At 46.4% G+C, this 17,919-nt stretch overlaps 1 protein-coding gene and 1 long non-coding RNA gene across 2 annotated transcripts in view; one reads left to right on the top strand and one right to left on the bottom strand.

The window, feature by feature from the left end:
• Positions 1-17,919, top strand: part of LOC144158190 (uncharacterized) — a 544,079-nt gene that overhangs the window by 67,308 nt on the left and 458,852 nt on the right. The gene's annotated exons all lie outside the window — the stretch shown is intronic.
• LOC144168697 (uncharacterized) lies at positions 1,795-7,255 on the bottom strand. The gene is made up of 3 exons (XR_013322207.1): positions 7,141-7,255; positions 5,461-5,730; positions 1,795-2,607 (listed from the first exon to the last, which is right to left on the bottom strand). It is a non-coding gene; the product is annotated as an uncharacterized LOC144168697 (long non-coding RNA).

Here is a 17,919-nt window from a genome sequence, read left to right as displayed (position 1 = left end):
TACAAGTTCCCTTGTGAAGCCCATGGTTGAAATGTAATGTCATTGTTCATAAAACATTATTTTATCATGAGGCTAGCTTGTACATGGTGCCTTGCATTATGTCCCTGCCGGTGGATGTGGGGTCATTTGTCACTGTTGCAAATGAAAAGCCAACAGCCAGGGCCCATTAGTTTTGGCTAGTATTACGAGGTGCCTCACGGCAAGCATTCTACGTCGATAGACTTTTTTAGAGTTGACTAGAACTGAAATCAGCAAAAGATTCTCTACAAAACTTTCAGTCTATCCCCAGCTTTAGGGTTTCCTAATTTCCATATTTGGGTTTCTTCTGCCTTTCTTAACATTTTTCTTTTGATAAGAAGGTGCATAACCAAAAGCAAAAAAGCTTTTCTGTAAACCTTTGGTAGCTATATAACTGTTACAAAATATTTTACTCTAAATATGGCAGCTTAAACTGAGAATATTTGCATTTAAAAACATTAAAATAAGTTTAAATTGATCATAAATTTTTAGCTGTTTTTACGCAAAACTGTACATGGGATATGAAGTGCACCACAAGGAGGGCTTTGGATTACCTTTAGCAAATTTGGGACATTTAAGGTGCACTGAAATCTGTACACATGCGCTTTTTCACTTTCTGTATCCACCAGGAAAATGGCTGCCAATTTAGACAGCGATTCTAAATCGTAGTTGACGTGCATTTTAAAATAATCTCAAACATTATAGCCACAAAATCAATTTTTACAAGTTGTAGACATTGCCCGTTAAACCAGACATTGGACTACACTGTCAAGAGCTTTGACATCGACAATGACGTCTACAAAGCAAGCTTATACTGGTAGAATGTTTCATACCATAATTACTGTGTGTTCAGAGCTCACGTGTGAAGTATGGATACTGCTGCTTCAGCAAGAACCGAGGATGAGCACCCTTCCTGGTTCTGAAAAAAAATAACAGAGGAAATGCCTTAAGCAGGATTGTGAAACAGGGTTGAAAGAAACAAGAATGAACAAGAAATTCTTTCAAAACATGTAAAGCAATGCAAACAAATATTTATTCCAACTTCATTTCTACAAAAGACCACCTCATGAAGACTGGTGATGGGGTATTGGCTCAAAAAAAAGAGCAGAGAGCAGTTATATAAATGCTATAGGGAGCCTTCGCCGCCAAAAATTGTTTGAGCACCTAAACTAATCACTGTTCAACAAACTCATAAAAGATGTTTGAATGCATAAAAAACCAGTGGTAAACACAGGAAACAGTTGAAACAGAATGACGGCACAAGTTTGTCCCGTCGTTCTCTTCTGTGTCCTGGGTTTTCCTATGGTTTTTCATCCATTCAAACATGTACCAGCTAGCCCAGTCCAACGCCTTAGTATCATAAAAATATGGATAGTCAATCCTTACAGAAAGTTGAAAAAAAAGAAAGTATAAAGTAGGTGACAAAATTAAAACGACAGCAAATTGGTTGGCTTTTAATTTTAAATGATAATATAAAAAATAATGACATGAATAAAAGTGAGCAGCACGCGAAGTACCTTGTTGCGAGCCCGAAATTCCACTTTGAAGCAAAATGTCCGCTTTCAACACTACATAGGCTAAACATGCAATGAGGCATTCCTTTAGGCACACAAAATATACCATAATTGTTAAAAAAGCTACGAATTAGTTGAAAAAACCTGACCACAACAAATTGGAATTAGTGACTAGATACAGTTTCAGAAATACACAGTGACATCATATAAAAATGTATGGTTCCCGTACAAAGATTGGTCATGAAAATTCAGGACTACATTTATCAGACTGGCATCAATGTGCCAAGCAGCTTAATGAAGGAAGACGGTCTTCACAAAAAACATGTTAATATTGAGAGCTCATGTGCTTCCCTGCAAGTTGGGTGTGTAAACCCACTGACATCTTAAAACTAACCCGCCTGAATCATCACTTTATAGACATTGAGGAATTTTACGAATGGTTTATTGTAGCAAGCTGTCTAGTTTATTTCCCTATTTTTCTTGGCATTTCGTGTCTAATTCTAAATTTGGTGACTAGATAGCTTTTACTATGGTCATGCACTGGTGACAAGGAATATTTGATTTTACTTTAAAAAATTTTGAGTTTTGTTTTATTGCTCACCCGCCAACGATCTGAAATATCAGAGGCGCTTAAAACGTATGTTGGCATTTCCTTCCTGCACTGTAGTACAACTAATCATGACTTTTACCATAATTTGTTCACAAATCGTAATATTTGGAAAGTATTCAGCCGAATGAAAATGTCATTTCAGAAGCATGCACAATCAACAAGGCCTCAATGACTCTCACGACGTGGTCCACTTGTTTCTGTCACAAATAACCTGAGTGCAGACACATTCCACCGAAGACGATGGTAACATGCCCTCTTGGGTGATGAATATTTAAAAAGCCTTATGAGTAAATTTGCTGCTGAGCACGTGAAATTGTGGCATTAAAACAAGAGATCCCTCTGCGGCGTCTTTCACTTGGAGGAGCGCTTGACCACAAACTTTGAGAAGCTGGAAAATGCTCCATGAGCCGGTCCAGCGAGCAGAAACGATGCAGGACACAAGTTGGTAGGCGGACCGTTGGCATCCTGCGATTGTGAAGACATTTCTGTTTAGTAGATGCTCTTCTTTTTGTACCACTGTTTATTTCACCTTTAACAAGCAGCTGAACTCCTTAACGTTCGCATAATAAAATGCTGCAATGCGGAACAGTTAGCAGGGTTACCTCAATTTTGCTTTTCTACGAATTAACACAATGTAAGTAATCTGCACACAACTACAATCAAACTACAATTTTCACCTACTTCACTGCTAACATCAGCGTTTGACTGCTCAAGCACAAATACAGGTTAGACATGTGAGCAATCTGCTAAACTTATCCCCACAAACTGAACAATCAGGCATCAGAAATCGGCAAGGAAAGAGGTGTCACCTTTAAATGGCACTTTTTTAGTTCAAAACATAAACTACACCTGGAAGCTTGAAGCGTGAGAGGGGGTCTTTCACGCTGACAATGTCAGAACATAGCTTGCTAGTGGGCACGTGCACGATGTGCACAATGTGTTTCTTGAAAATGCGTGCAAAAGCTTGATTGATGTGTAGGACGACAATTGCAGCACGTTTTGACACAGGCCTTGTGGACGCTTCTGCCTGCTAATGTCAATGCGGATTCCTGCTAGTCGCCCTCTTCGCTTCTTTCTGAATATAATGATTTAGGCAGCCACATGGACTGCATCAAAACGTGCAGCAATTACCTACGTCCCACACATCGGTGAAACTCTCGCACACATTTTCAAGAAACGCAGTGCATACATCGTGCATGTGCCCACTAGCAAGCTGCATTCTGACACTGTCAGCGTGAAAGACCCCTCTCACGCTCCAAGCTTCCGGGTATTGTTTATTAGATTCCATGCGCTGAATGCAAATCAGTGTACATTGGCGAAACGGGCAATCTGCACAGAAGATTAACGCAGCACTGGAACGAAGTGAACAAGGGCCATGCAAAAACAAGTCCACTGGCAGAGCACCGTGAGAGGACGGGACACGTAGTCGACTGGAACAAGACAAAATTACTGACAACTGAGTGCAATCTATCTTCTCGATTACTGCTCGAGACCCTCATCGTTCAGACGACGCCCAACATTATCAACATAATGGATGGCAATCTGCACCATATCTATGCAAACTCAATGCGCCGCGTAATGCCCAATATATAGGTTCGTTTTCCACGACACATGCTCACCGTGAACAAGCACCAAACCGTTAAATGGATTTCTTGACTTGGTCAGTGACCTACGTTTCATCACTGCAATAATGCTTTTACCTGCCTACACGGCATTCCGTCAAACACTGGACTACACCACATGAGCCACAGAGTATATAACCTTTCACTACTGCTATGAGATAGACCCATAAACGCACTTCAATATGGCCTTTATATTTAGCTCTTGGAAACATTATGCATAATTTCACCTTTATGTTGCACCTGCTACAGCTGCAGGTAATATACCAAAAACATGAAGAAAAAAACGGTGGTTTAACACGCCGAAGCTACACTTGGGATATGGGGAGCACTGTAGGGGAAGGCTTCGCATTAATTTTGACCACCTGGGTATTTTTGTGCGCACCGAAATCTCAAAACACGGGCGTCTTTACGTGTTGCCTCCATCTGAAAAGCGGCCACACCAAGCGGTATCTAACCGACATTCGCCTCCACAGCATACCACCCTAGCCACTGCAGTGGGTTAAACATATGAAATAAAGCGAGTTTTGGAGTCCAAATGAAAATATTAATCACACGTCTTATTTTCCCAATCGATCTACCTTTTGAAATCCACCATGCAATCCCCCCTCCCCTACCGGCCTACCAAAACACCTTTGTCTCAAGAGGTAATTAGGCTGTTGTTAATGAAGTATTTACAATTCGAGACTTGCCACCGTTAAAGTCATGAACTTTGTTTTAGAGATAAGCGACATTAGCCATTTGCAGCACCAGGAGTTAATTGTGTAAAGATCAGATTGAAAGCATTGACGGTAGTAGTTGAAAGAAATTGTGTGATAAATTACATCATCTGCAAATAGACCTACATGGGAGGATATCCAACATGGAAGATAGACAGGACCAAGCAACCTGCCTAGGGGGACAACAAAGTGGCACGAGCAAAAGAAGTATATAGTTATTATAAGTAAACTGCATTTGTGAAGAATGAAAATCTTTCACTCAAGTGATGACATTAGGGTGAAGTTTGAGAAGTAGTCTGTGGTGTGCAATGCGATTGAATGCTTTAGAAAAATTGAGAAAAACTACCGCAGTTTGTAAGCCTGCGTCAATGGATCAATGTAGATCGTGAACAAATCCTGAAAGTTGTGTTTCTCAAGTAACTCTTGTGAAAACCATGGTGATACTCGAATGTGATATTGTGATTTTATAAATAATTAGCGACCTGAGAGTGGATGAAATGTTTCCCGACCTTGCATATGGTGCTTGTTAGGGAAATTTAATGGTGAAGTACCGTCTCCTGATTTAAAGATTGGTGCTACCTCGACTATCTTCCAACCATTGAGAATAGTGCCTGTCATGAGAGACTGCGAAAAAAGCGCTGTCAGAATTCTACAGACTGCGGGATGTACTTTTCGGTATAGTATGATTAATACCAGTATGATCTGAAGTAATCCAGTTTGTATTGCAAGTTTAAAACCATATCGAAAGATCCTAAATGTTTGCTTGGCTTGATTGCATACGAATACTTGCTTCAAAGTCAGTTCAATTTCTCTTCTTGCCCTTTAGTCATCGGCCCCAGATTCTCTTCAATATCTCGGCTTAACAATGACACGCTCCAAACGCACAGCACTGCTTCATGAAAATGTTTCAAATAATCAGAGGCCACAGCACTGCTAACAGGTATACATCATGGCAGGTTCCACAACATGCAAAAACTAACCTAAAAGTACATAATCGGTGGGTGCACCGATATGGCAGCAGTGCCTGGACCGATGTGTCGAGCAAATGCGCTGACTTCTGAACGGGTGGTCCAAGCGGCCAGATGATGGATGAATGACCATTCCTGGCGGCAAAGCGTACGGAGCACCAACGAAAGGCCAGGCAGTACTTGGGTACAGCAGGTGCAGTGTCGGTTGGCCAAGGGAGGCCCTGGCAAAGCCTTTGAAACTGGACTGGAAGGCAGCTGACCCAGGACAGAAAGCAGCAGCACCTGAAGGTGCATAATCTGTGAGTGTGCTGACACTTGTTGAAATACAAGAGCACACACAAAGCATGAATGCTTACATCAAGTAGATTTTTAATCGTTTAAAGACAGTAACCTCCAAGGCACTAATAAGAACATTCCCGGAACACTCCAAGTGAAATTTAGGTCACAGTAAGAATGTATTTATTAGACCCGCAGGTACTGTGAGTGGGGTATGCATGATATATGCAAAGCTCACTGCTGAGCTAATTTACATGGAACGTATGCTAGCAGCTCATCTGTATCCCTTGCTTTCAATCGGAACTGGTGTGTGATAGTTGAGGCTCCTCCATTTCAATGTCTGACTTGTATCTGCACGTTCAATTCTCCAATATAAATCGAGTTGAGTGAGTGCCTACAGCTTTCTTGTTAGTCTCTGTATGGCCTGCGGTTTTGCGAAAATGAGAACATGCGAATTCGCTCAATTTTCTGCACTAATTTAAACAATACTTATGCCTCTGATATCAAGCCCCAGACTTCCCGAGAGCTACTCTGACGGAATCGGCAGGCGCCTCGTAGGCGTTGTGAAATCTCCCCCACTACCCCGAGACTATGCTAACTCCCTGCGAGGCCACATGCGCGCATTTCACCTTCAATTTGCACGTATGTGAATTCTGCGAAGCGCACTGCACGGAATTCGTGTAAAGGGGGGGGGGAGATTTCACAACACCTACGAGATGCCAGCCAAGGAATTAAGTGTACGCTTTTTTCCCATGCACTTCCAGGGAACCCGCCGCGGTGGCTCAGTGGCTAAGGCGTTGCGCTGCTGAACACGAGGTCGCGGGTTCGATTCCCGGCCGCGGCGGCCGCTTTTCTGATGGAGGCGAAAAGCAAAAACGCCCGTGTGTACGAGATTTCGGCGCACGATAAAGATCCCCAGGTGGTCAAAATTAATCCGGAGCCCTCCACTACGGCGCGCCTCATCGCCTGCGTTGCGTCGGCGCGTTAAACCCCACAATCAATCAATCGATCACTTCCAGGGAACCTCCTGTTCATGTTATTTCTTGGTATACCGCGGGTATTCACGAGGGAGGACTAATCACAGCGTTGTGCCACTCACGCGAAATTGCGACTGCGATATGCAACCGCAAAGGCACTGTTTGAGAGACACATAAACAAACGCTCCGGTGTTAAAGAGCCTTTCGTGATGTGAAATTATTAGCAGCCGTGTACCACAGCGCGAGCATCGTAGCCAAGGTCTAGCTTCAGCGTAAATTGATGCTGACTTCTGCGGAAACGGCGGACTGGGCGCCACACAAGTATACTAACTCACGTAGGCTCTCAGAGCAAACGAGATGGGGGTCTAGCGAATTACTGACCCATAAACACCAGAACTCGTTCCAACCAAATACAGAATAATAAAAAATGCGTACTTACCCGAGCAAAACGATGTTTCCAACGTACCATTCTCCTTCACTGTCGTCTTCATCTCGCGGACACACGAACACGCTTTGTTCTGATGCAATGTCATCCACTTTTGACGCGCAGTATTAAAGCAAAGGTTTTTACCTCTACCCCCCAAGGGTTCTTTCGCGACCGTTGGTGTCACCAGAAAACTCCAGCGAACAAATAAAATAATTCAGTGGCACCGCCGGGAATCGAACCTGGAACTAATAGAGTAACAAAGCGACAGCCCGTTGTCTTACCGATTTAGCTACGAGCCCACGCGCAGACGGGAAAGACAGATGGTGTACTGACCAAGCACATCTACGGGTTTGCCCCCTGAGTTCTCGCTGAATGCCACGTGAAAGCGTCACGCGACCACTCAGGCCCGTCTAGCGGCCCTGTGCGCACCTTGCTCATGTGCTAAGAGTTACAAAAATTAAAGGAAGCTCACACCAATGCGTGGCATCTCACTTCAAATACCAATGTGCTAAAGCCTGTGGACTTTAGTGTTTACTTAAAATCAGTGCTCCTTGTCGTCCGCCCTCACGCCAAACCAAGGAATACATTCAGATACTCCTTGATGGCCAGGCCATCACTCCAAGTCCCAGCATCAAGATCCTTGGCCTATATCTCGAGGTTAACACCAAGAGTGACGTCTCCTTGCAGCGCCTCAAAAACAGCATTATTCAAATCATACACATGATGAGACGAGTTGCCAACAAGAAGCGAGGCCTAAAGGAATCCGGTACCTTTCGATTAATTGAAGTTTTTGTCCTCTCGAGAGTCACTTACGTCAACCCCCTGTCTTCTCGACAAGGAAGACATAGAGATGCTTTATATAATGACTAGAAAGGCGGTGGAGCAGGCCATTGGTCTTCTCATGAGTGCGTCCACACCGAGGCTGCTTAGTACGGGGCTCCACAACACGGTGGAAGAGTTGATAGAAGGCCATCTTTCTAACCAGGAGGTCCGACTAAGAACTGCGGTGGGTAACCGCATGCTTCACTAAATTGGCTGGGCAGCCCAGGATGTCACTCCACTTGACGTACTCCCAGACTCTTGGCGACTAAAACTGAAGATGCTCCCTTTGCTTAGAAATATGAACTCCTCACATAACGACGGTCACCGAAAAGCAGGGGCTCAACCGCTAAACACTACCCTTGGTGGGGATCATGCAGTTATCTACACAGACGCCCCCAAACATCGAGGGAAGCAATACACCATCATCGTGGCTAGCTCCAGAACCAACCTCCATGCGTGTACCTCGCTTAGGACCCAAAAAATGACGGCAGCAGAAGAGGCAGCCATTACCTTGGCTCTCACTGAACCAGGGGTTCGGAGGGTAGTCACCGATTCCGAGCAAGCCTACTGGAATTACCAGTCGGGTTGGGTGTCCTGACGTGCACTGCCCGTGCTAAAAAACCACTCCCCAAACGGTTCCATTCAGCTCATCTGGACACCCCCTCACGCTTCAACGGAGGGCAACAAATACGCCCACCCAACAAGCCTGCGCTTTTACCTCCCGTGCTATGGAGCTGCACGAGGACAGTCACCCGCTTGTCACGTTCAGTGAGATAATCCAGCATTATCGCCTTCTGAGACAAACCATGCCTTCGCCTTTCCCTGACCTTTCGAGAGAACAACAAACTACCCTACGGCTCATACAATCTGGGCTCCTTCCCACAGCCTACGCGTCTTCACTTAATGTATCCGAATCGCTACTACGTTGAATATAAATTTTGCTCAGAAGTACGAACACTCCGCCCCGTAATCGGGGTGTACGACTTTAGCCCTGAGCACCCTTCTCTCTTTCCGTCAACTACCCAACAAGAGCAATGGGAGATGCTGCTGTCCAGGCCCTCTCAACCTACCCAGTTTCAGCGGGTGGACAGAACACAGTCCGCGAGGAATGAATATGGGCCCCACAGAAGAAGGAATCACTCCCCAGGGCTGCACTCTGGGCCATTCAGAAATCTGAACAGAAGTATTTCTTCCTCGTCCACCTCCTTCTCTGCTGGAAATCTCGTCGCGTCCGTCCGCGGCGCAGAGACGGAAAAGTCAGATCGTATAATACCCGGTTGGAGCTTACTTTAATTTTATAAAAAGTTTCCACTCTTGTGCTACACCAATACAACTCAACCAAACACCGTTCATGCCTCATGCATTGATTTAACCTCACCAAGAATATCTATTTGAAGTAATAAATGGTGTGGTTAAGTGCATTTCACTTCTCTCTGGTTTTACTATTTGTATAGCGATGTGAGTGAATTTAAGTGACGTCGTATGTGTAATCGTTATGGGTGCCGTTTACAGCTTTGCTTTCCAACCACATTCACGGGGTGGATTGGCGCGATTTTTTTTATCCGGCGATGATCGTTCTTCCGGGGTCCCCATGTTCAACACACGCGTAGGTTGGAAGGTTATACACCACCCATAAAGCTTTTATAACTATGATTTAAGCTTGAAATAGATAAAACTGATCAAATTACGCCAGCAACCACAGAACAGGGAGGATTCCAGCGACCACTCGGCACAAAACGCCATGAAAAAACACACAAAAAGTGAGAGATAGTTGCCAGACTTCAAATGCAGCATCTCTGTGTTTGACGAAAATTGTGTTACTACTGTAATGTTGGTAATTATCTTTCTGCTTTCAAAGTCTGAAATGTGTTTATAACTTAAATTTAAGGTTTTTAAACACAAAAATTGAATACACATAAAGCAATTGACATATATACTGATATTGTAAAGAGGTTTTGACGTTTGTATTGGTTTTGTTTTCACGGCGGGCTTCTCAAGAGAGAAGGTGCGAGAAAACGAGCTACTTTGGGTTTAGGAAGAGGGCGGTAAATGTCGGCGTGATAGAAAGCAAGGAACAGGCGCTTACCCTGGTAGTAAAAAAAAGAGCTAATAAAACCCTCACCTAAAAAAAAAAAACAGGTTCGACGAGGAATCGAACCATTGACCTACTAAAGTAGCAAACGGACGCGTAAACACTCAGCTATCTCGGCGGGCTTTTTTTTTTTGCAACAATAACTTTATTTACACATAAATATACACGTCATGCCGAGTGTTACACATAGTTCAGGAGCAGCTCTGACAGTGGATGTGTCGGTTACATGTTTGGGGGGTAAGATGACAACGAACGTGAAACCAGGAGAAGAAAAAAAAGGGCAAAGAGACACGAAACAAAAATAGAAGGACAATGAGAACAGCAACACAGGCTCTACAAAAACAAAGGCTAAAGGAATTGTGTGTGTCCTATTGGCTGGCGCTATCTCTCCTGTTTCTCAAAGGAGGACTTGGTCAACGTAGATACGCTGGCCCGTTGAAAGCCCGTTATCAGTCCAATGCCACCCCCCTCCACGCTCCAGAAGAGATTGGTGCGGCGCATGGGCTCATATTGCGACCGCCAAACGAACACTGCCCACGACCGGTGTAGCCTCTGTATCGAGCCGGCATCGATGGTGGTAATGCGCGCTGCGTACAGGATTGCGGGGTAGGCTACCATGTTGCACAAGAGGGACCTTGCGGTGTTAGAGGCGCCTAAATCAACTCTATACTTACGTAGGTTGTCAACGAATATTGTCGCTTGTGTCTAGTTTATGCTGCATTTTTGAAATTCTGGCTGTCCTAACGCTTTTTTCTCACGCACTGGTCTTGCAGACGAGGCCGCATTGCTAGCGCTGCAAGCGATTGAGCCAAAGCTCCCTTATTTGACTCAAGAAAAGCTATCGCAGTCAACCCGACCTTTTCTGCGCAAGCCACGGTAGCCACAAAATAAATGGAATGTTCCGTTATAATTATGGCGTTGATAACGCTTGTTTGTCCGGCACCGTCTTGCAGACAAGCAACGTCGCGCTAATACTGCAAGCGATGTCACTCCTTGCATGTCAGGCGCATCAAACCCGTCGTGTAAAACGACTGCTAACAGTGCGAAAACCTCTGAATTTGTAACAAGTGGGGATTATTAGAAAGCGACCGAAGCATGCGGTGGCGGCGACGTAATAGATACAGTCAAACCCGTTTATAGCGAACTGCAATATGCACCGCGATTAGTTCGACATGTCCAATAGTTCGATATAGCCGAACCCGCATATAACGAGCTCATTGTTACGAGTTCGCAATCCGCAGAAGCCCCCCTCCCCCTCCCCAACTCCGCCATCCGCGTATGCAGAAACGAACACAGTACAGTAGCCATTACCATACCAAAAAAATCCATTTATGGCAAGTAATAAAGCTACTTTCCGCCTTAACTGCCTACGTTGCAAAAAAAAACGGTGATTTTTGTTTTCACCTTCGTTTTGGCGGCTTCAACTAGCATAGCATTCTCTACACGAAATATTGTTTACACCAGTTCGAGTCCGCGTCCTCAAAAATCTAAGAAGCATTGGCGGAGCACATCGACTGCCGAAAGCGCTTTATTATAAGCGTCGGACGGATTTCACTCGCGACATCATCGGGAACGTTGGCGAGCTCTTCCCACCGTTCACCAATGCTGCTGTCTTGGTCCGGACTCGCTGACCGGGCGGGTTCCGTTGCTAGTCCCGCGCATCGGAAACAGTTACGGAAAATACGGGGCATCACGTCGCTCCGTGCAAGGCGCAATGCCCCAGTCGCGGCTCTTGCTCCGTGGTCGCGGCCAATCCACATCTCAATCGCCGCTCGAGATCATGCATTTCGGCGGCCATTCTAGGCGCCCAGAGTTCGATATATCGGATGTGAACTTCGTTATAGGGAATATGTTTCCCATGTTTCCGTAACTGAATTATTTTTGTTCGATATATAGCATAATTCGCTCTATCCGGGTTCGTTATAGCCGGGTTTCACTGTACAGCAAACAGGTAGGCAGAACGGCAGCGACGAGCGAAAAGGCTTTTACACGACCGCCCCCGTCGGCCTGCGCAAAAAAGGAAGATAGAACCCCTGCATACACGCCCTCGAAGAAAGCTGTACAGCCGATTCAGTTTGTTGTGGACGAAGAGCAACCGAGGCTGCAGCCACAAACGATTGTGCTTGCCGTGGTATGAGCCAAAGCATATCTTCACATCGTTATGGTATCGTCCGTCTGACTGTTACTTATTGAAGGGAAAATTCAGAACACAAACGTTGACGTCTAGCGTCTATGCCAGACATAGACGCTGCTGTTTAGGCCCTAAAAACCACCTTCAGGCCGTCTGTCGGTTCTGTCTGATGGCGCGCTCGCGCCGCTGATTACGAAAAAGGCGTCTGTTGGCGCTCACTGATCGTGTTGGCGAGCCGGTAAACGCCATCACGGTTAAACTCCCTGTTGGAAGACTACGCTGTTGGGACGATAGAGTGCCGACAGAGCTTCTTATTGGCCCCACAAACGCCATCAAGGTTAAACTCCCTGTTGGAAGACTAGGCTATTGGAACGATAGAGTGCCGACAGAACTTCGTATTGGCCCCACAGGCGTGCTGTGAGCCCAACAAGAAAGTCTTGTTGGACTTTTTGCCCGGGGCATCATAATACGGGAACAAATTCTTAGGCAAATTCGATTTCGTTGAGGACACCGATGCCTCGCGTAAAAGTTTTATTTATAGGACTACAAGAGGCATTTTGTAGCCTTCCCTTCCCGTGCACCCAGACATCGAAACGAACCTTGTGATACACTCGAAGAAGTAGATTAGTGCAGAGTGGAATTTAAACATTCAGCACGTTTTGTTCAATTTACGAACAGCAATTTTAGAGCCTTTCCCCTGGTCTATGTGGAGAGTTCATATTTAAAACTCTCAACGGGCGGTGAAATAGTGCAATGTGCGGTTTAAACATTCAGCCTGTTTTTGTGCAATTTTGCATGCTTGCATTCACACACCGTTCTTTTAGGCACCCTAACGATAAGGTGCCGTGGTAACACCCCAATCGAGAAGAAATACTTTTTAGCACCCCTTTAACGGTCGTAGCCCCCTTTGAAACTGTTGATTGCACCCCTGAATTTTGGCACCCTCGAGGTGGGGGTGCCCGAGCAATATTTGGGCGCTTGAAAGGTGCAAAAAGGGTGCAAAATGTTCAGTACACCCTCTTTGCACCTTAAAGGGTGTAAAAATGTTAAGATTTACACCCCTTAATTTGTGGCACCCTCATGATTGGGTGCCGGAGCAATGTTTTGGACACTAAAAGGTGCAAAAAGGGTGCAAAATGTTGAGTGCACCCTTTTAGCACCTTCCAGGGTGTTAAAAAGTTTAGTGTGCACGATAAAACTCCGACAGTATATTAGGCAGCAAGTGATTTTGCACTCGCGTGGAAGAAGAAAGCAAAGGACGAGCACAGTGCCAACGTACAGTTTCGTGATTGTGTTGCTTCGCGTGCGGGTGGCGGCCCTTTAGTTTACATTTCGCATTGGCTGCTGAGCAGGAGATACTTCTCCCCGCCCTTAAGAAAAACATCCAGAAGCGCTGCGCAAATACAGCGCGGGCTGTTGACTCGTGAAAGAGTCTATTCAGAAAACAACGTATGCTCGTAAACACGCGCTCTCGTGCACAGGTGCCACCGTCATTGACGGGGCGTAGATGCTCCGGAAAGCTCTTCTCGCCCTTTCTAAACAAGAGCAACGCCCTGTGTATGCGTGAGACATAACCCGCGCAAGCCACTCATGTCCTCGACAGCTCGCTAGCCGTTGTCGATGACATTGGTGTGCGTACTGAGATCTTTGGTTCCGCCCTTGATATATAGTTCACCTACCACGCCAGCTATTGCTTCGTTTGGCTGCCCACTTCTTCAAATGCTTGGTCTAACTGAATCAATCTTAGGTAGCGTGTGGCGACGGCCACCGTTAGGGAGTGCTCCTTGTCTGCTTCGGAAATGTACCGGCGCGTTATCCGTGCACAACCGATGTAGTCATCACACGAGTGGCCGCCATTTATCCCGTTTACCAATGCTGCAGGCAGCAACACCGGGCTCGGGAAACCACACCCGCGTTATTATTTAACCGCACATTTAATGTATCGCTGGATCGGATCGTTTGCCATTGTCCTTGAATATTGTTTCTGCCTACGGTAGAAATACTGATCTTGGTATGTATCTGTACTGTGCTGTGAGGGATGACTTCCCGGGAAAATTTAACCTTGTTGTATTGATAAATTTCAGATGACAATATTATTGTTCTTACCCGCCGCGGTGGCTCAGTGGCTAAGGCGTTGCGCTGCTGAGCACGAGGTCGTGGGTTCGATTCCCGGCCGCTGCGGCCGCTTTTCTGATGGAGGCGAAAGGCAAAAACGCCCGTGTGTACGAGATTTCGGCGCACGATAAAGATCCCCAGGTGGTCAAAATTAATCCGGAGTCCTCCACTACGGCGCGCCTCATCGCCTGCGTTGCGTTGGCGCGTTAAACCCCACCATCAATCAATCAATATTATTGCTCTTCACCGCAACTTCAGCCGTACAACTATCTCGGGAGCGATGATTTCAGATAAAGTGTAAATTGAAGATGAGCAGTTCTCCAGCGAAGTTCCGACCCTCATAGGCTGCAATTACTTGTAAGAGCGAGAACCAAGGCATATTACGTTTTTGTGGGCAAGTTGCTGCCGTAGTGAAAATTGAGGACACTATGCGAGTTTTTCGAATACGGTAGAAGAAAGAAAATGGCACACAGGGCGCAAACTTCCTTTTTTTATTTATGGGATACATAATGGAGCCTGCACTCTACCTATACTCGGTTACAACTCAAGAACGGCACCACCTCATGTAGTGTATCACTCCGCCAAAGCGCCGGACCCGTGACGTCAGTGCGCGCGCGTTTTGAAAGTGGTTTGCTATGAATGCGTGATATCGTCTGCCTTGTCTCACGCAGTTTGTTTGTCGTCACTGGAGTCATTTATAAGCATATTAAGTCAAAAAAAATCACGGGAACGGCTCACGCCATGCTCAAAATACCCCCAATTACGCCCTACTTGCGCCGCGCGGAGAAACATCCGGCTACGGTGATAAGGCACAGCGGCAACTTCCGGTGCCGTTTTTAAGTTGTCACCGAGTATATCTAGTCTGTTCCGCTGTGTTTTATTTTTTTACGTATACTGTCCCAGCAACGTTTACGTGGCTTTGTTATATTTCATGTTAGATATTCCATCTTCCAAGTTTTATTCCTCCTGTATATATATATATTGTAAGGCGCGCACCAGTAGTCTTGGGGAACGTCTTTATTAGGTGAGCCTTGTCTATACGTGACAGGGAGCGAGCCCCAGAGAACAACCAAGGCGGGCGTTGATGATGATAGACAACTGATGACGATGATGAAGCATGATTGCATGTGGAAGACAGGCCTCCGGAGTACGAGTCCACTGGCGCATACCCTTCTGCTAGTACTTCGCACATACCGTTTGTGTACAACTACCGGGGGATTGTCCGGACGCACATTCCTCTGGTGTCGGGGCACTAACCAGCGCTTACAATATCCCCCCCTTTGTGGAGCGGCCGACTCGGGGGCTAAGAGTGTGTAGACCGAGAGAGAAATGGCTTGAGCCGGGAAACGTGCACGATCTCGGGTCCACGACAACGACGGTCGGTGACACTAGCGTTGGGGGTCACTCGGTAATTCACAGGGGAAGTCTGCTCTACAATGGTGTAAGGTCCGATGTAGCGGGGCAAGAACTTCTCACGAAGTCCTGGGGCACGAAGGGGAGTAGAAAGCAGAACTTGATCACCAGCTTTGAAGGAGACAACGCGAGGCGTGGCGTCATAATTGGCCTTGCGCTCTTCTTGTGTAGCTGTTGCCCTCAGACGAGCTAGATGACGGGTATGATCCAGTCGAGAAATGAACTCATCGGGAATGTTGGTTCTGGGAAGTACTGGTGCGGACAAGAAAGACGTTCATTCATTTCATTCATTTATTAATACTGTTAGCCCAGAAGTGGGCCGTTACAGGGTGGAAGGACAAAAAGTTTCACTCGAAAGCAGGTTATCAAGTTGAAACAATATTTCTCGGGGCTGTAGCGAGCAACAGCTCAAATTATACATAAAAATGGAACACTCACAGAGAGCAATACACGCGGTCAGAGCTGGACAATGACTCAACGCTTTCAGACAACGCTTTGCGACGCCAGGAAGGCGTCGTATCAAGAACAGAAGCTGGTTGGCGGCCATAAACAAGGAAAAATGGCGAAAATCCTGTAGTACTTTGAACGGCGGTATTGTATGCGTACGTGACGAACGGAAGAATAATGTCCTAGTTTTTGTGGTCCGGTTGAATGTAAGAAGAAATCATGTCGGAAAGGGTGCGGTGGAACCGTTCGGTCAGGCCGTTCGTTTGAGGATGGTAGCTGGACGTAGTGCGGTGAACAGTCTCGGCTGCGCGGAGAACCTCTCCAAGCACGGCAGAAAGAAATACACGACCTCGGTCGCTAAGAACTCGGGGAGGTCCATGACAAAAGAAAATATTCTTCAAAAAGAATTCAGCCACCTCGGTAGCGCAGCCTGTGGGAACAGAAGCCGTTTCCGCGTAGCGAATGAGGTGGTCTACGGCGGTAACAATCCACCGATGTCCTGCCGAGGTAACGGGGAGAGGGCCATAGAGATCAATCCCTACAACTTCAAATGGAGATGAGGGACAAGGCAGGGGTTGGAGTGTCCCTGCGGGGCCGGAAGTGGGTCGCTTGCGATACTGACACGCGGCACACGACGCAACATATTTCGCCACGCTAGCGGATAGACCGGGCCAGAAGTATCGGCTTCTTATGCGGTCGAATTCTTGTGGAAGGCTAGATGACCTGCGACAGCATCGTCGTGAAATGCCTCCAAAATTTTGGGTTGAAGAAGACGGGGAATGACGGGCACCCATCTGTCGCCTGTTGGATGGTAGTTGTAGCGGTGAAGAGTGCCGTTAATAATTCGAAATTTGTTGAGCTGTCGTCGTGAGCGGCTGTTGCTGGGTCGACTCGCACCGCTCAATTGGTCAATGAGCTTCCGGCAGTAGCTGTCGTTTTTTTTGGGAAGCACTGAAATCACTGGGTGATTCCACGCGAGAGTCCACTGGCGCAATATTTAAGGATTGCGTTGTTTCAGAAGACGCCTGAATACCATCTTGGGGCGAGGATAACGGGCAACGTGAGAGGGCGTCTGCATCTGTGTGCTTCTTGCCGGACTTGTACAAAACGTGGTAGTTGTATTCTTGCAAACGAAGCACCCAGCGTCCAAGCCTCCCAGTTAAGTTCTTGAGGGAAGCCAACCAACAAAGAGCGTGATGGTCAGTGACCACAGTGAAATCCCGCCCGTACAAGTATGGCCGGAATTTCTGGACGGCCAAACTACTGCAAGACACTCCTGTTCTGTTATCGTGTAGTTCCTTTCCGCAGGTGTCAAAGTGCGACTTGCGTAGGCAATTACTTGCTCTACGTTGGAAGGTCTTCGCTGTAATAACACAGCCCCAATTCCGTGTCCGCTGGCGTCGGTGTGAAGGATGGTCGGTGCTTCCTTGTCGAAGTGTCCGAGAACAGTGTCGGAAGTAAGTGCGTGCTTCAATTTTTGAAAGGCTGTTTCACAGTCCTCGGACCACACAAATGGGGTACCAGATGCCAGGAGTTTGTGTAGGGGCGTAGCAATTGAAGCGAAGTTGCGGATGAAACGACGAAAGTAGGATGCCAATCCTAAGAAGCTGCGGAGTTCTTTTTGGCGGTCTGGGCGCGAGAAATTCAGCACAGCATTCACTTTATCGTGGTCGGGCCGGATTCCTTCCTTGCTAACTAGATGACCCAATACTTTAATAGATGTACTTGCGAAGCGGCATTTCTTCGTATTGAGGGTCAGTCCGGCATTAGC

Source organism: Haemaphysalis longicornis, unplaced genomic scaffold (genome assembly GCF_048455015.1).
Source record: "Haemaphysalis longicornis isolate Haplotype H1 unplaced genomic scaffold, Haemaphysalis longicornis Haplotype H1 scaffold_1, whole genome shotgun sequence".
Lineage (NCBI taxonomy): Eukaryota > Metazoa > Arthropoda > Arachnida > Ixodida > Ixodidae > Haemaphysalis > Haemaphysalis longicornis.
The sequence above is the reverse complement of the archived record's forward strand: the minus strand, read 5'-3'. Positions and strand labels throughout refer to the sequence as shown.